The following is a 17,255-nucleotide window of genomic DNA, read 5'->3' on the forward strand; positions in this document are numbered from 1 at the left end:
ACTCTCTTTGAGGGAAAATAATCTGTTTTTCTAGAGAATTTCAATCTGTCAGTCACTCTGATAGACGCACAGCTCCTACTGTATTATTTTTTGCTTCAGCTAACATATGTTAAAATAAAATCATTTTTAAAGTGGAAGACAACTCAACATTCTGGTTAGCAACAAAAGTTCTTCAGTGAAGCAATGACTGCCAAGTTTCCCTAATGTGAGACATTATCTCAACTCATTTTCTTCAAGTATCAAAAAAGTGTGTGATCTGCCCCAGCGATGAGTTGCGTCCAACATCATGTCTTAGCAGAGAAGGTAGAGCTGCTAAATTTGTAACTCGAATATTTTCAGTTTTAAATCTCACAGAAAGATACTTTTAGCTCCAGGACATGAAATGATTAAGAGGGAGAAAAAAGTTCAGGAAGTCTTCACTCTTGATCATTTTTAGTCAATGATCTGTTTGTATGTTGGCCAAAAAGTATCATCACAGTGAATTATTATAGGCAGGCGGAGGCTACAATTTTCACTGATACGTCCTCTTGGGGACTGGGGGATTCAGTACTTTGGTCAAAAGTGTAGATTGAATTAAGATAGTTAGGAATACTTTCCAACAATCCTTCTTCACAGAAACACTTCTATAAAAAAATGTTTTAGTTGATACTGAAGCAAGTTATTGTGCACACTAACAGAGTTTTATGTAAGTCAGTCATCCAAAAGAATCCGGATATCTGGAAACAAGACCATCTTCACTAAGTCGCTGTCCTGAAGTTAAGTTGTTATCAAGAAACCTGATTAAAGTGCTAAATAAGTCAGTGCAATAAAATGAAGGAGCGGGCTTACCTGCTTGCTTTTCCTTTCTTCCTTGCTTCCTTCATGTCTCGTCTCCACCACACCTTTCTCTTTTCCTTTTTTCATCTGGATATCTTTTAGCCTGGAGCCTATTGGTTACATGTTTTTATAACCATACTTCTTTCAGCTGGAATAGTTATAGCCTACCAATTATTTAAATTCAGGTCCCCCAGGTAAAAATGTTTCAGGTGCCAAAAAGCAGCAAGTGCCTTCACCACACAGAGAAGTTGTTTTTCCCTAGGGCTTAAAACTGGACTTTCCTCTGAATCAGAGGGACACACATGTGGACTTCAAACTGAAGCTTCTTTCCTGCCATCTGGAAATCAACACTCTGAAGAATCATTGCCCCTATACCCTAAGTCTCAGAGATGTGCCAGCGCCTCAGGGAGACAAAGCAGGAAAGGCAGGCGCTAGACCTCTGGTTCTCAAAATCACCTGCTCAGCAGAGTCAGCTGGAGAGTTTTTGAAAAATACTCAGATGCCTGGGTTCCCGGTAATTGGCCTGGGATGTAGGTAGTTTTAAAAGCAGCAAAGCTTGAAGATCATTACTTTAAATTATACAGATTTCACATTTAGGCCTGAAATAAACTAAGGTAAAGGAAAGCCCCTTCACATGAACTGAAAAATTAATCAAAAAAAAGAAGAGAGAGAGAGAGAAGAAAATGGTTCTTACTACCACCATTCCTTATAATTATTTGTTGTCATTTAATATAATCAACTAGCCATCTATAAATACATTACGATTTTTAATCAGTTTACTTGGCCCCTCTTCAGAAGGTATGTGTCAGAAAATTTACATCGGAGCAACTGCAACAGCTATCAGTCCAAACACCAGGCTGCTGCTTTGCTTCTCAGGCCCTTCTGCTAGAGACGGGTAGAAAATTCAGTTGCCAGGTACAGTACTAGTGAGCTGCACATTCAGAGGGGTCAGCCTTACCCACATGAGCAATTGTGGTCAAGGATGTGGGCCCAGAGCCTCTAGATGTTTCAATTTTTCAAAAGCAGCTACACATCTTCATATTTATATGAAATATCCTTATTTCTAAACATTGGCAAGTCATTCACTTTTTGCAAATAATCCAAAAATATCTGCTGACCAAAAGCGAGCTGCCGGTATTGCAACCTCTGGCACGGAAGACTCTCTGTTTCACCTTCATGTGGCTAACTTCCTCTCAACTTCCAGAACTCACTTCTGGAAACAACTCGTTTGTGAAAACCTTCCCTGCCATCTCTCCTCAGTGCTCCCTTTACCCCCAGCCTCAAGCTCCAATTCTGGGCCCTGCAGCACACCTCTAGAGCTTACCTCTTACTGTGCGGTTGTGTCTGTCTCCCCTAATAACTGCCCACTCTCTGAGGGCAGGGGTGGAGCCTAGTCCTCTTGTCTTAGAAATGTATGTTAATTCCAAACTGGATTCTGATGCACCAAACAAACATTTTTTAAATACTTTTATATATTTATAAATGTAAATATATACTATTTTTATATATGTAAAAATAGTATATACTTTTATACTATTTATATATGTAAAATTGTGTTAAATTCAAATTATGGCCCCTCAAATACAAATTAAGAAAATACACACTAGGAAAAAAGGTGTTCCTTTCCAAATAGATGTCATTACCTTTGTGATTTGCATGTCCTCCCAGATCTAACCCACTTGTGAACATCATCAGAACATCTCCACCGGGCACCCTTATTCTTACCTTAGAGTGTCACTTAGCAACTAATAGAGTGGCCTTTGAAACCAGTCTAGGTTCAGATTTGGGCTCTGCCACCTGTGTGACTTTGGGCAGTTGCTTGAACTTCTTGTGATCAGTTTTCTTATATTTAAACTGTGGACAATAATAGAATCTGCCTTGAAGGGCCACTGTGAGGATTAAGTATGCCAACAATACACAGTGTTGGGCCAGTACTATTAATTACTTGTGACTGAACACAGTGCCTCCTAAGAACCCTGCACAGTATTATTTTTCCCCATTTTTAAGAGGAGGGGACAACTAGGCTCTGATGTCAACTGCCTGAGGTCATTCCTCTAATACATTACAAAACTGCCATGTGAACACAGATCCGCCACCAAGTCCATTGCTTTCCTGGTTCTACTAGAGAAAAATCACCCCCATCCTCCCACGTGTTTGCAAGACAGCCTCCACTTAAACCCCACTCCCACACATTAAATTAGCCCTATCCGCTTTAGCAAGTACCTAAATACAAATACACGTATTTTATCATTACATTAGTAATAAAAAGCTAACATTATTGAAGTCTAAGGTCTCTACATCGTGCTAAGCCTGTGCCTTCCACTGTCTGTTTTATTCTCTGTAAGGCACTTTCTACTTTCTGATGAGGAAACTGAAGCCCAGAAGGTCTCAGTCGCCTGCACAGGAACACAGAGTAGTGTCTGAGCTTGGACTCTGACTCCAAGGCCGTGAGAGGTTGTTAACCTCTATGCCAGGCCAGTACAATTCCATTACATTAGTAATAAAATTATAAACCAACTTACCAACTCTTTATATCATTGGTTATTAACCCATAAAAGAAAGAACATGCTAATACAAAAACTGTTGAGAATTCAGAATCTCAGAGTAAGATAATTAAATGCATTCAACTTTATGAAAAATTCTAGGCATCAGATTTTCTTTTCAACTTTTCTGTGTGAATTGGTGGAAGTTTGTCTCTATCACTGCCTTCCTGTTACTGCTTTTCCCTTGTCCTTCCCTATTTACTCACCACCAACCCTTCTACTTCATTTTTGTCCTTGACTATTCCCCTTACTTATTCCTTCCTCCAAAATCAGGATAATTGCCCCATAATTAGCACTGGGATCATGTGAACTGGAAGGAGAAAGCCCAAACGCAAATGTGAGAGGACTTGGTCTAAGCTCGGCAATGGGGAGAAGGCCAAGCAGCCAGAGTCAAGGAAGGCCGTCCATGCCGAGCCAGTCACAACGGGGGGCCGTGGTGTCCCATGGTATGCACTCCAGAGTCCTAAAAAATGAAAGGTGAAAAGGGACAAGAAAAGGGGCAAAGGGCTTCTCCAGCTCTACATTCTTCACAACCGACAGAGGGAAGGATATGGGCCTGGGGAAAGAAGAAGGTGTGGTGACCAAGCAAAGAACATTTGCACTGAACAGACTACCATCCACAGATTCCTCCCAGTCAGTCAGTCCCTCCCACAGATTTCTTTGGAGTTAAGACTGAGTTTGATTTTCCTAAACTCAGTCTGAAAAATGGAAGTCACATTCAGTTTCATTCACTTATTCAACATTATTAGGACCCTACCATGGCCCAGGCCTTGCAACCTGCACTGAGGAAAAGTTAACTTAATAAACGTCACTCTATCCATTCTTCAAGAGCTCACAGATGGGTAGAAGGGACTAAATATGTTTGATTTATTTTTCATTTATTTTTTGTGCTTGTATATCAAGGTACTCATACTCTGACAGTCGAAGAAATGCCTGTATTTTCTGTCTGGTCATACTAATGATAGCCTAAAGCTCTTTTCTGTAAGAACAATGTTTGCTAATATGCAGTTAGCATTCCTCATATGCCAGGTGTTGTATTAAGCACTGTGTCTGAATTATCTCACTGAATAAAAGCAATTCCTGGAACACAGTAGGGGTTCAATAAACTAATGGGTGGATAGGTGAATTATGGAATAAATGATTGTTCACTACATCTCTATGAGGGAGTTTCTATTATTATTACCACCATAGTATAGATGAAGAAACTGAGACCCAGAGCGGTTAAGTAACCTGGTGAAGGTCACATGGGTTCTGACTTCCTAACTTCATGACATAAAAGCAACAAAGAGTCAAAAACCCTTCCCAACTAACGGAGGCATGCCAAGATATTGTGGCAGAGTCATGAGAGCCACCAATCAAGTAAGTCTGAAAGGCACAAGAGAGCTGCTCAAGGTAAACAGGAGAAGAAATAATGAGACAGAGTCAGAACCAGGGGCCTTTATCTTCTAGTCACTCTCTCCATCACACCAGGTTTAATTCCCATGGCTGAGCCGGACCGTCCCTCAGACGCTTGACTTAGTATCAGCAATTGCCTGGGCACTGAAGATTTCCCATGGGCTGGTCCAGAGCACAGGTGATCAGGAAAGAAAAGAAGAAAGGATGAAAAATGTGGTAAAGAAGACAGAATTGTCTCAGGTAAGGTGACTGACGAATCCCCGTGTCAACAAATCCCCGTGTCAACTGTCCCAGAACATGCCGCGCTGCGGTGCTCATACCAGCCTCGACACCAAGCAAACCACCCTCACCAGAGTTTCCAAGTTTGCATTTTTAACAGCATGCTTTTGAGACCCTTAGTAAGTGCAAGCATCCCCCTTGCTCCTTGTGGTTAATAAACCTACTCATGATAAACCCCATCCTCCTTGGGGGCACACCTGACAAATCCAATTACCTATAAGCAGAAAGATGTACACAATTACTTAAAGAATAAATAACTCTTTACGAAAAAGCAGAAGCAAAGCATGAGGAGGAACAGGTCCCTGTAGCCCTGATTAGAATACACCCTTTGTCCAAATCCCCCACATAAGTAGTCATGCTTCATGTGATTCGTGTCCAGAGGCTATTTAACCTGCGAAGTCTTTTAGTGAGTTTTTCTGGCTTATTATAAGACAAGGTTCTGCTCTTTTTGTGGGGTGGAGGAAAGGAAGCAAATGTGGGAAAAGGAATTACCCAAGCCAAAAAGGAAGTCAAAACCTGCCCGCTACCACCCCTGTATCAGGAAACGTGCGTTTCTTATTTGCCAAATCTGTGCTGAACCGGTTTAACTTTAGGTTAATGCAAGTAGCGTATGACTGGCTGAAGTTAATTCTACAGAACAATGGAATTTAGTTAGCAAGGCTTCATCTTATTACCTTTGATAACAAATTAATTCCTCTTTTTCTTCCTCTCACATGAGTTCCTGACACCTTAAACTTTTCGTGGTGCTAGTGAAAAGGAATGAACTAAAAATGCAACCAAGTGCATTTCCTAAGACTTTTTGGTGGGTTTAAGGGCATTTTACTTCTTTTCACTGAATGTTTCCCTTTCCTTACTAATCTAGAAGACTAAAATGTGTACATGCTGACATAAGCACAATTTGACCTCTGAATTCAGGGCCTGGCTTACTAATTCAGTCATATCTGTTATTAGATTTAAGAGGCCTTTACCAACAGCAAGCTGATAAGAGCCTTTAAAAGCTATTCCTGAAAAATCTCCTGTGACATATTAATAAGCAGAAAACAATTAAGATGCAATATTCATTGTATCACCACAATTTTGTGTGAAGAAACAAACACATGTAAATGCCCACACAGGTAAGAAGGAAGCATACCAAAAGGTTAGCAGGAGTTATCTTTGGAGGTGGAGATTAGGAATGGTTTTTATATTCTTTTTGGCCTTGGTCTACTTGACAATTTTTCTACTTTGAACAAATGCTTGCCTTTTATTAAGGAAAACGCTCTGTTACTTCTTTTTAAAAAACCTTTAAGGCTGTTTTGTGTTTCCTAGGGGATTCCAGTTCCCACTCCCAACCCTTTCCTACCCCTGCAAAAGACTGGAGATGTATTCTCTGAGAGTAAAAGGGTAAAAGGTGCTCTCTGAAAGCCAAAGAGAGGGCTCTGGACAGGGGACACCGGGCACAGCTGAGGATGGAAGCAGTGTACTGAGTCAAAGGGTGATTGGGTATGGATGCTGAGACTTTGCCATACTCCCATCAAGCCAGCATGCACACTACCAGCAGACTTTTTATACTCCACTCCTGCCATGTTTTCACCCTCTCACCAAAAATGAAAGCATCTTCTTTGACAACCCAAAGGCAAATACCTAAAGTGCTGACCCTAGAGTTTGCCCAACCAGCATGTCTAGCTGCATGGTCCCACAATGAACCTCAATCCACAAGTCCCCAGTCGGTTAGATATGAACAGACAGGCAAGCCTGAAAGAGTGCTAAGAAGAGGCTCCAAGGTGAAAATAGTGACTGAAACGGGCAGACAGAAAACAGCAATTTAAATGAAATAAAGATTGAACAATGAGGAGAAAACTAAAAAAATTTAATAATCTATTGCAATTATGAAACAAGGGTAAAATACTATTTTTCAATAAGCATTCAGAAAACAAGAATCACTGGAAATAAAAATGAAGAATGCAATAGAAATGTTGGAAGATAAAATTATTCCAGAAAATAAAGCAAAAAGACCTAAAGATAAGAAAAACAGAAAATAGGAAGGAAAAGATAGAAGACAATCCTGGAAGTATAATATCCAAATAGAAGTTCCAGAAAGAACAGATAAAATGGAAGGTAGAAACTTACAATAAAATAATTTAAAATTTTTTCCTAGTATAGAGGACATGAGTTTTCAGATTCAAAGGGACTTGCTGAGTATCTAGCAAAAAGGATGAAAACAAACTCACACTAAAGCATATTACAGAAAAATGTATTATCATTGAGTTGAAAAGCTCTTACTTGCTTCTAGAGAAAAAAAAAACAGTTCACAACAAAAGATCTGCAAGATTTCTTATTGGCAACACTGGAAACCAGAAAGCAATGGAATAAAGCTCTCAGAATTCTAAAGGAAAATGATTATTAATGAGGAACTTTCATACCTAACTAAAACTTCAGTGTGTGTGATGGTAGAAAAAAAAGACATTTTTAGAATTAAAAGTTTCAAAACAGTGATCTTGCCTCCATACTTTCTCAGGAAGCTATAGAATTTGGTCAAAAACCAGAAAGAGGAAGCCATGGATATAGGAAGCAGTATTTCACACAGGCAAGTGGTGAAGGGTGATGGTAAAAGAAATCTCTGAGCACAACTCATCCAATTTAGTACAAATCATGATATCCCTGGAGAGAATCTATATGGAGACAAAATTAGTAGAATACGTGATATGTTGGCACCTCTTGAGGGAAGACAACCAAGAACAAAGATTGGATTGATTAAAAGAGTAGAAAAGAAAACACAGAAAAGAAAGCAAATGGAAAGGTAAAAGAATTATCAGGGCAAACAAAAGTTGTATAGGAAAGACAAAGCAATATCATGGTTTACAAAATGACTCAGTTATGAACATCATTGTAATGAAAACCCTAGTGTTGACCAAAAATTCTGATATAATTAAATTGAGAGGAGAGGGGGATAAGAAGGTGGTAGAAATGTATTGTGGTGTGTAGTTGGGGCAGGGAGAAAGAGCACTAACCTTCATCTTCTACAGAGAAAAGTTATTAGCTAGTACCTACAACTGAAAAAAAATCAAGAAATTAGCAATGTAAGCATTATATTATATATGTTATATAGAAACACGGAATTAAATAGAAAATGCAGCAGCTGATACTTGAAAGTTATCGCCTCTGGGGAGGGGAAAGTGGGGGGCAGGGAAGTAGAAGACTATTGCTGCTCCTTACAAACCTTGTGTAACCATTTTATTCTTTAAACTATGGGCATACATAACTTTGATACAAGAATTGAAACAAAAAACTAAAAATTAAATAAGGATGGGTAGAATTGACTTTTAGAGCTATACATATTCGGGTTGCAATCCCACTGTAGTACTTACCTAGATCTGACCATGCTGGACTTACATAGCCTCTCCAAGCCTATTTGTTTCCATCTGTAAAATCAGGACAATGGTGGCTGTGAGAATTAAATTAGGTTTAATGTGTAAGGCTTTTTGCCATATTGGACAGTTAATATCTGCTCCCACTGCTCCCCCCCTCTTACATGGCCTTTGCAGGAGACTAGCAGCCAGAGTTTTTCTGCCCATGGAGCAGCATGCCCACTTCACTTGTTTGAGGAGGTAAACTCTAATGTTTCTCAATCTTAAACAAGGTACAGACCCCTTTCAAAGTGAAAATAAATAAAACACCAAACTCTTAGGGATCCCCTGTTGACTTAGACTATTTTTATTATAATGTTATTTATATATGTATTAACTCCTCATATATAAAGAACTTAAGCAACAATAAAGATACATTTAAATGAAAACCAAATCACAAAACCAGTAGAATTCAAATAAACGCTAATTTAATGTGGCGGCTGGTGACATTTTGCTGAAACTGAATCACGGCTCTTAAAGAGCACGAGCTATAGCAGGTTCTCATAGGCTCCATGCCCAAGCCACTTGGTGACCCAATTTTTCATTGCTTTTCTGTGAATCCTCCTTCCACAGATGGCTGGAGAACTCCTCAGCCTTTGCATGGTACTGGTATGTCCTTTATGCATCAGGTTCCTTCTAATAATCTTCTCTTATTAGCTGGGTACAATGACAGCAACACAATCTGGCACCAACTCAATCATAAACAGAAATTCAGGTTCAAAAGCTGAGAAAAGCCCTAAATTAAAATGTTCATGGAAAAACTAGGAAATCCTTGAATGGAACTTAGTGGTTAAGGCCCCCTGGGAAGTTTTAACCCCAATCAAGACTAAGGCCTTCTCCATCAGCAGGCACCATTCCTCTCTCTCCTTCTTACCCCATCCCCTCCACAAGGTCCAGTCAAAATTCCTGGCTTCATTATGCTTTTATATTACCCAGGGGACATCTACTAAGTGAAGATTTCCTTTTTTTTATACAGAACTGTTCCTTATTCTGTTCTACTGGTTGTGATGGGCCTTTGGTTTGCTTTCTTTTTAAAAATTTGCTTTCTTCTTAAAGATACATAGTCCAATATTTATCTCATACACAGGACAAAAAGACATGTTTTTTGACTTGTCAACTATGTGGGAGGTTCCATGTTTCTATTAGGCAAAGTGTGAGAGAAATGAAAACATATACTCTGCCTTAGAGAAACACACATACTCACAGAAACACATATCTGCAAAGCTGTGTAAAGACTGCTAAGACTGATACACAGTATGCACTGGGAACAAAGAGGAAGGAGCAACTCACTTTACCTGGAGTGACTTTGAGTTGGTTTTCTAAGTTAGATTTTCTCAGTTTAGCAAGAGGTGGGGACGGGAGGGGAGGGAGTCCAGGCAGAGGATCCAGCACAGAGGCATAACAAAGCTTGGCTCATGCAGGGAAAAGTAAGTAGGTCTGGGGTTACATAATGTATAGTAGGTAAAAATAACCAGAAAAGACTTCCTGGGGTAGATGATTAAGTTTGGATTTTTCCTATTTGCTTCAATTTTGTTTGTATAGGTGTGTGTAGATACATAAACATATATATGACAATATTTGTATAAATAAAGCATTGTTATAGATTTTGGAGATATAGAGATAGTTTTTTGCAGTATTTCTTATAAGGAAGATACATAAAGCAAATAATAACTCATAGAAAGTGATTCTACAGGGAACCACAATAGCATTGGCCAAGTATTGTGCATGGTTTTCCGATGAATAAAATCTAGAATAGCTAGAATGATAGATAGGTTGCATGCCCTTCAAACAATTCTTCATAGATAACATTTCTACCAAGCAGGACTTTGATAAGAGTTGGTCAAAAAAGTGGTTGATTTCATATTCTTTGCACATTCTTAAGTCCAAAGTTCATTTCGGTGACAATTGGTAGTCGTTGAAAAGTTGTAGTCAGTCAAAAGTTGTGATTAGTCAAAGTTGTAATTAATCAACTGATATCATTAATATGTATGAACTTAGGGGGAAGTGGAAGGAAGAGCAGGGAGATCCAGGAGGAGTTTATGACATTGTCTGAGATGAAAAGAAAAAAAAAAAAGGCAATTGAATTAGGTAGTGATAGCAGACATGTAGGAGTCTACAGACATTAAAATGGTAAAATTGCTAAAGGGTTGTGACCAATTAGTCCTGGGGAGTGAGATGAAGTAGGAGGAATTTAAGAAACCTCTCAGATTTCTGGCTTGTGTATCTGAGTGAGCTTTAGTTCCCTTGATTAGAATAGTAAAGAACAGGTTGGGAGAGGCAGGATATGAGGATGAATTCTGGTAAAACTTGATGTTAGGACATGATGAAAGATTGGATGTAATTCATCTTTTAATAAGAATCATAATGCTGAGACAGTGATGAAACCATACATTGCTATAGCCACATTAGGATGCAATTTGGCAGTGTCTAACATCAAAATGCATGTACCACATGACCCATCAGTTCCATTTGTCACTACCAACCTCAGAAAAATACACGTGCTCTAGGAAGAGTGTGCAAGGATGTGCATTGCAGCACTGAATTGTAAAAATTTCAAACTACTTAAATGTCCTTTGATAGGGAAATGGTTAAGTAAACTACCATAGTGTTTCCAGCCTTGCTGAATATTAAAGTCATCTGGGATATTTGTTGAAAATAATTTTCCCAACCCTGTTCCCAATCCTACAGAGGTTCTCTTGGAGGGGGTCTCAGAATATTTCTGGGTGATTTTTATCATCAGAAAAATTTCCTTAAGAGTCATAAAAAAATGTTCTCAAAACTATCTCTAGAAACAAACAAATGGCAGGCATGATTAAAAAAGAAGGAGGGTAGATCTCTGGAGCAACTCAGAATGAGTTCCAATGTATATTAAGTGATAAATGTGGACTTTAAAATGAACACACAGTATGATAACATTATGTAACCATGGACCCACACACAGAACAATATATTTCTAGAAGTAAATATGGGTTTGGGGATGGTGATTTCAGAGGGAATTTCTGCTATGCCTATAATGCTTGAATTTTTTTATGATCAAAAAGTGTTTGTGTGTTAATTCTCTAATTAGAAGCAAATATTTATTTACTGCTGGTGTGGTTGAGGGGATTCAGGTGGCCTGGGAGAGAATATGATTTGTCCTAGGCCACATACACTCTGAAACATATCCTGGCTAAGTTTTATCTTTGTAATACTTACTCATCAAATATTTGAATTTGTTCTTTACACAATGAAACCAGTTCATTACTTTGCAGAGAAAGGGAGGTGGTAAGGATGCGGAGGAGCCCAGAAATCCCTGCTTCTTCCATGTCTACCTATCTTTCAACACCATATTTAAATTCTTCTCTATGGTCCAGTTCCCACAACCTGATCTCATCTCTTTGTCTTCTAAACCCCCATCCCAATTCTTCATCTACTCACATATGTGGGTACAAATCTCATGCTTCTTCCCACAGTATCCCCCCTCACTCCACTTTGCATTTCCCCAAAGACCAGCAGTGCCTGACAGCCACAAGTCTCAACACTAAATGATTACTGAATGAAATGCTTCCAGCTATGCCTCTGAGGTCTGAGAATGGTCTTCTACCCTCCGCTATCATTACTGCTCAGTGGAAGTCACTTAGTCCTCCCTACGCTCACAGCCTCACCCCATCTCTCCCTCCTCCTCACTGCTGTCTAAAATCCCTGCAACAGGAAACAAGTGTTTTCATTATGTAATTAAAGCTGAGGCTTAAAATTAAAACCCCCTAGGGAAAGCCATAAAGAGTAAATGGTTGCATCCCATCCTTCTCAAAGCGCAGGTTGGAGAGCCGTGGAAGGAGAGAGTAGATGGTTCCTACCTACCTGGGGAGGCGAAAGGCAGAAGTGGAGACTAGAAACACTGTGCACTCCTTGCAGAGGAAAAATTGACCTAGGAAAGGGGGCTTTTCTTCATAAGTTGGGCACATCAGTCACCCACAACCACTTCTACCTTTTGTCTGTCCTCTGTAGCTCTTCTAATAAGAAAAATCTTGACATGAGACAGCTTACTCCAAGGCCTTCCCCTTGAAGTCAGAAAACCCATGAAGATGGAGAACAGCATTCACGGCATCACCCTTCCGTCATGTCATGAGCGGCTGGCTTAGAGACAGGGCTGAGGACACTCATCAGGAAGTCCTGCTGTGTCTCCTTGTGGTTCCAGACTGGCAGCCACAAAGGAACAACAAACCATTGTTCTTTAAATGAATTGTTTGCCCTGGAAAATCATGTCTTTAGGCATCAGTACCATCAGGTCTCTCTGCCCTAGCCTTCCTCTATAAACACATTGATTTTATTATTTATTTAAGTTACATACCAGTCAGGGGTCTGGCTGGGAACATCTGGTACCTCAAATTGGATAATGTAAGGGGAGGTCATAAAAGGACTGTTCGTAAACAATAAGCAGTTCCATACCTTGGTGCCAGTACCAGTGAGGTGTGTTCACTGCCTCCCTCTGGGAGAACGTGGGAGAGGAAATGCTCACTAGTCCCAGGGAGAGAGCTGTGTGGAAAGGCCACCTGACAGGAACTGTGATCTTCTGTCAAGGGAATAAATACCCCAGCTTTAGTCTTCTTTCTTTTGATTTCTTCCCTGTATCCACTGGCCAAACTCTACTGGAAGCCAGAGGGAGAGGAAGCTCATTGATGTGGTCCAAAACAGGTCGGTCCCTTACTTGCAAGATAGGTCTTACTATACCCATTTTACAGACCAGGAATCTGAGGCTCAGTGAGCCTAAGTCTCTCAAACACATATAATATCTGATTTCAATATACATACCTAAATTTCCATGCTTTACTTTGATTTCTTGAAAGAAAGTAATTAAACACTACCAGCTATCACAGCCCTGACATCATCATGAGGGAAACACTCCAGAAATTTGGAAATTTTAGGCTAATCAAAGTCATTTTAATTATCAAATATAATTGTAAAACATGAAGTCTCAGAACCCTAGTAATATTAGGGGTCTTAAATAACATTTTTCATCATATTATTACCACGTTTGACCTTCTACATCTTTGCAAAATATATCAGGTAAGAGCTGTGTTATGATCCCATTTATGGATGAGGAGATTGAAGCTCAAGGAAATGAAGCAGTAGGTAACAATGGGAACCCAGGTCTTTTACTTTCAAATCTAACAAACTTAAATTCAAAAGCAATTTAACTGTGAGTTTTTTGAACCTAGAAAGCTGAAAGTCTACCATATACAAAACAACTTATTTTCAAAGAATTGTTTTATGCCAACTCCCTCTTCCTCATCTGCCCCCTCTCCACTGTCACCTTTATTCCTTATTATTTTCATTTGTTGCACAAATATTGTAAGAATAAATGAAATAATTAGAAGTTTCATTTGTAATTCCAGTACCCCACTTATCAATTATTTTGCGGTTTCTATTATTGCTCTTTAGTCCTTAACCAAATATTACAGAAAGCATGTGCACTCACACATACATATTTAAACTCCTCTGGGAAATTATTTGAAACTTAGTGGCCAAAAGTTGGTGGTCACGAGCACCTGATTCACAGAATCCAGACAGAATCGTGCATATAGTTTTCCTTTCACGGCACAGATCTTGGTATCACGAATCAGGCAACTAGGAAGAAGAGCTACAAGGAGGAAAAGACTTCCTCCAAATCAGTGATCATTCATGTAAACATTTTTAATAGAGCCACTACTACCACACGCAAATTCTGAATGTGACAGCTTCTCAGCAGGAAGCAACGCTTAGTACTCTGAAGCAAAACTTTCCTGATCCTTTGAATATTATCTTAATCAGAGTGATACTGACCAACATGTTAACATGGTTATCTCTGGATGGTGAGATTACAAGTGATGTTTATTTTCTTCTTGATTCTTTTTTGCGATGTCTGAGTTTTCTTGTACAAAGATGTAAAAGTATTAAAATTAATAATAATAGTGATGCTGAATATGACATGAAGTTGATCTAAAGCAAAGAGCCTATAAAAATTAGAATCACAGGGACAGATCCTGTAGGCCCTATCACTGGAGAGATAACCAGTTCCTCCCTCAGATCAGAGAGCCTAGAACCCAGGAAGTACAATCTCTAGCCCAGGTCTCTTTCTAATATAACATCTGCTCACAAGCCTCTGGTTCCTTTTTTCTTTTTTAAAAATCTTTTGGGAAAGATTGTTCCTAAACCATTTGTCAACAGAGAAGATTTGATTCTAAGAACATATTATGGATTTTCTGTAGCAATGGTCCAATATAATTTAGTACAATAACACCCATAGAAATGTGTGGGAGCTTTGCTGTCAAGTCCTGTAGTGTTTTAATAAAGGAACATGTCATTTTTCTTCAGCTAAATTTCAGCTAGAAATAATATTAGATGAGTTCTCAGTGCCACTCATTCCATAGCCTTTCTGCCATTTGGACACCTTAATAATTTCATGCAAAATTCACCGTCTAAAGAGTCTTGGTGGCTTCTGTGTGATCCTGTTTTTTTTCTTTTGATGCGGATTACTTATGTGCATCCATCATGGTAAAAACAGCAGAGTTTGGGCAAACCCTGCTCTCTCAGACCCCCGCTTCCTTTCAGGCCCGGAGATCCTTCATCTAACCCAGTTCCATTCTTGTGCCTCTTCCCGCTGGCTTCCCCAGTGCCATTTTTATTAAAGCCCCAGCTCATCCCACATTCAGCCGCATGACTTCTTACAGGCTTCAGAATAAATCACCACATTGCTCCGATCTTGGCTTCTCTGCCCTCGGCTTTCAATTAAATTTAGAATTGACTTTAAAGGTACAACCTCAATGTACATGGTTGAAAATGACCTTGTTTCCCCTTTCCCACCACCTGCGACTTCCTGCGTGGGGCTCTTATACTCCAGCTCCTGGTTCAAAAAGTAGAAACAGGAATTTGCTACATGTTCCTGTGGCAAACTATAAGTCTCAAGCTGTTTAAAGTCTTTAAAGTCCCATCCAAAAGGTAAAGTACACTCTGCAGAGAGAAATCTGGGGGCCTGAATCTCTGGCTGCCTGTGTTCAGGAAGAGACACAGAAGGAGAAGAAGAAGAAGAGAGGAAGAAGAAGGAAAAAAAAACTCAAAAACCTGTGAGCCAAACAATTTCTTTAATTGGTCTCTTTACAAAACACATCACTGTTAAAGTGATCATATTAAGCTAGCATAAATGATCTTTGACAAGATTACAAGGACACCAAAGCAGATTTCAACATCAAAATGGACTTTTATCTTTTGTCTTGTCATTTGACTTTCCATTCTTAGCAAGGAATAAGAGCATAGTAAGCAGCAGGTTTGGGCTATTCAGAATTGGGCATGCTACTGCCAATTTGCCCCCTCCTTCCCTTGGAAGGCTTTACCAGTCAGAAAGACTGAACTGCAAAACCCTTCTTCCTGTGTTCAAAAGCATTCATATTTTAAGGCACTTAATTGTGTCTAAGAGCAATAAGGTTCTTCCCAATTCAGAAGAGAAGGAAAGAATGATACGATTGTCTGAAAAAAAGGATAAAACAGGACCTGGTGCGTGAAAAGGATGTGTAAATTGAAGGTGCTCTACAAGTGTAGGAGGTCAGTTTATTCATTCAACCACCCATTAGTTACTAAGTAGCCACCACGCATACCTTGAGGGCGTGCATTCTGCCAGAAGACTGTATATGCTCAATAAGCACATCAAAATGCTCAATGACTGTTTGAATTCTTTTCTTTCTCTGGAAAAAAATGCTGTAGAGTAAGGATTGGGGAAATAAAGTTAAGGAAATCTAAGGTATTAGGATCCTCTCACCTCCTCAAGGACACACCACTTACACACTATAGCTCCCTCCCAAAGTGCAAGACTCAGATAGGACAGAGGATAGATAAGTAAAGGTCAGAGATCTATGAAGCCTAATAGAACCTGGTGTGGAGCTGGGAGTGGCCTGATCAGAAAGCAATTGGAGGTTCTTTCTGCTCCTCCAACTCACCAGTCCTGTTCCTGCGGGGACTTTTCATTTCCTATGTCCTCTTCTTGAAACACTGGAACCTCAGATGGCCACTCAGCTCTCTGCCTCACTGCATTCAATTCCACTCCTCCAAGGAAGCCATCTCCAGCTGAATAAATTAAAATACCATCTTCCCAACTACTAGTCACTGTCTGACCCCCTAACTCCTTATGTTGATTGAATTTTTTCCTCAACACTTACCAATGCCTGAAATTACATTTTTGTAGATTTATTTAATGTCTATCTCTTCTGGTAGAACATAAGCTCCATTAAGACAGGGACCTCACTAATGGTTGAACCCCATTGTGTTGTATACTTGAAAGCAATACAAGATTGTATAGCAATTATACTTCAATTAAAAAAAAAAAAGACCAGAGACCTCATTCTGTCTTGTTCATTCTGTTGCCCTTGTATCTAGAGAAGTGAATTGTAAATATTAGGTGTTTAATAAATAATGAATGAATGAATATGGACATTATTATATAATAAAGTGATGTTATTCTAGGACCAGCTATTAGCACTGCAAATTCCTCAGACTTCCACCTTTACATCTGATTTTAATTAGGTGCAGTTTCAGTATTACATTTGTATCCTTCAAAAGATTAAAGCTAAGTGACATATTGAGAGAAATTGTAGAAACATCAACTATTCTCTAAAATTGGACCATTTCACTTAGAATAATGCTCCACAGTCAAGACAGCAGGGACTTCAAGACAGATCTAATTTTATCACCAGTATGCCCTACTCTTCTATGCGGCCATTGCCCTGGGCTCTATTTACCTAGCTCCACTCTGAAGGACCCTCAGGATCTCTGCCGAGCTCTTGCATGACCCCTAATCATCTTCTATAGAGGGAATCTGCACCCCCAC

This window comes from Manis javanica, chromosome 3, assembly GCF_040802235.1.
Source record: "Manis javanica isolate MJ-LG chromosome 3, MJ_LKY, whole genome shotgun sequence".
Classification (NCBI taxonomy): domain Eukaryota; kingdom Metazoa; phylum Chordata; class Mammalia; order Pholidota; family Manidae; genus Manis; species Manis javanica.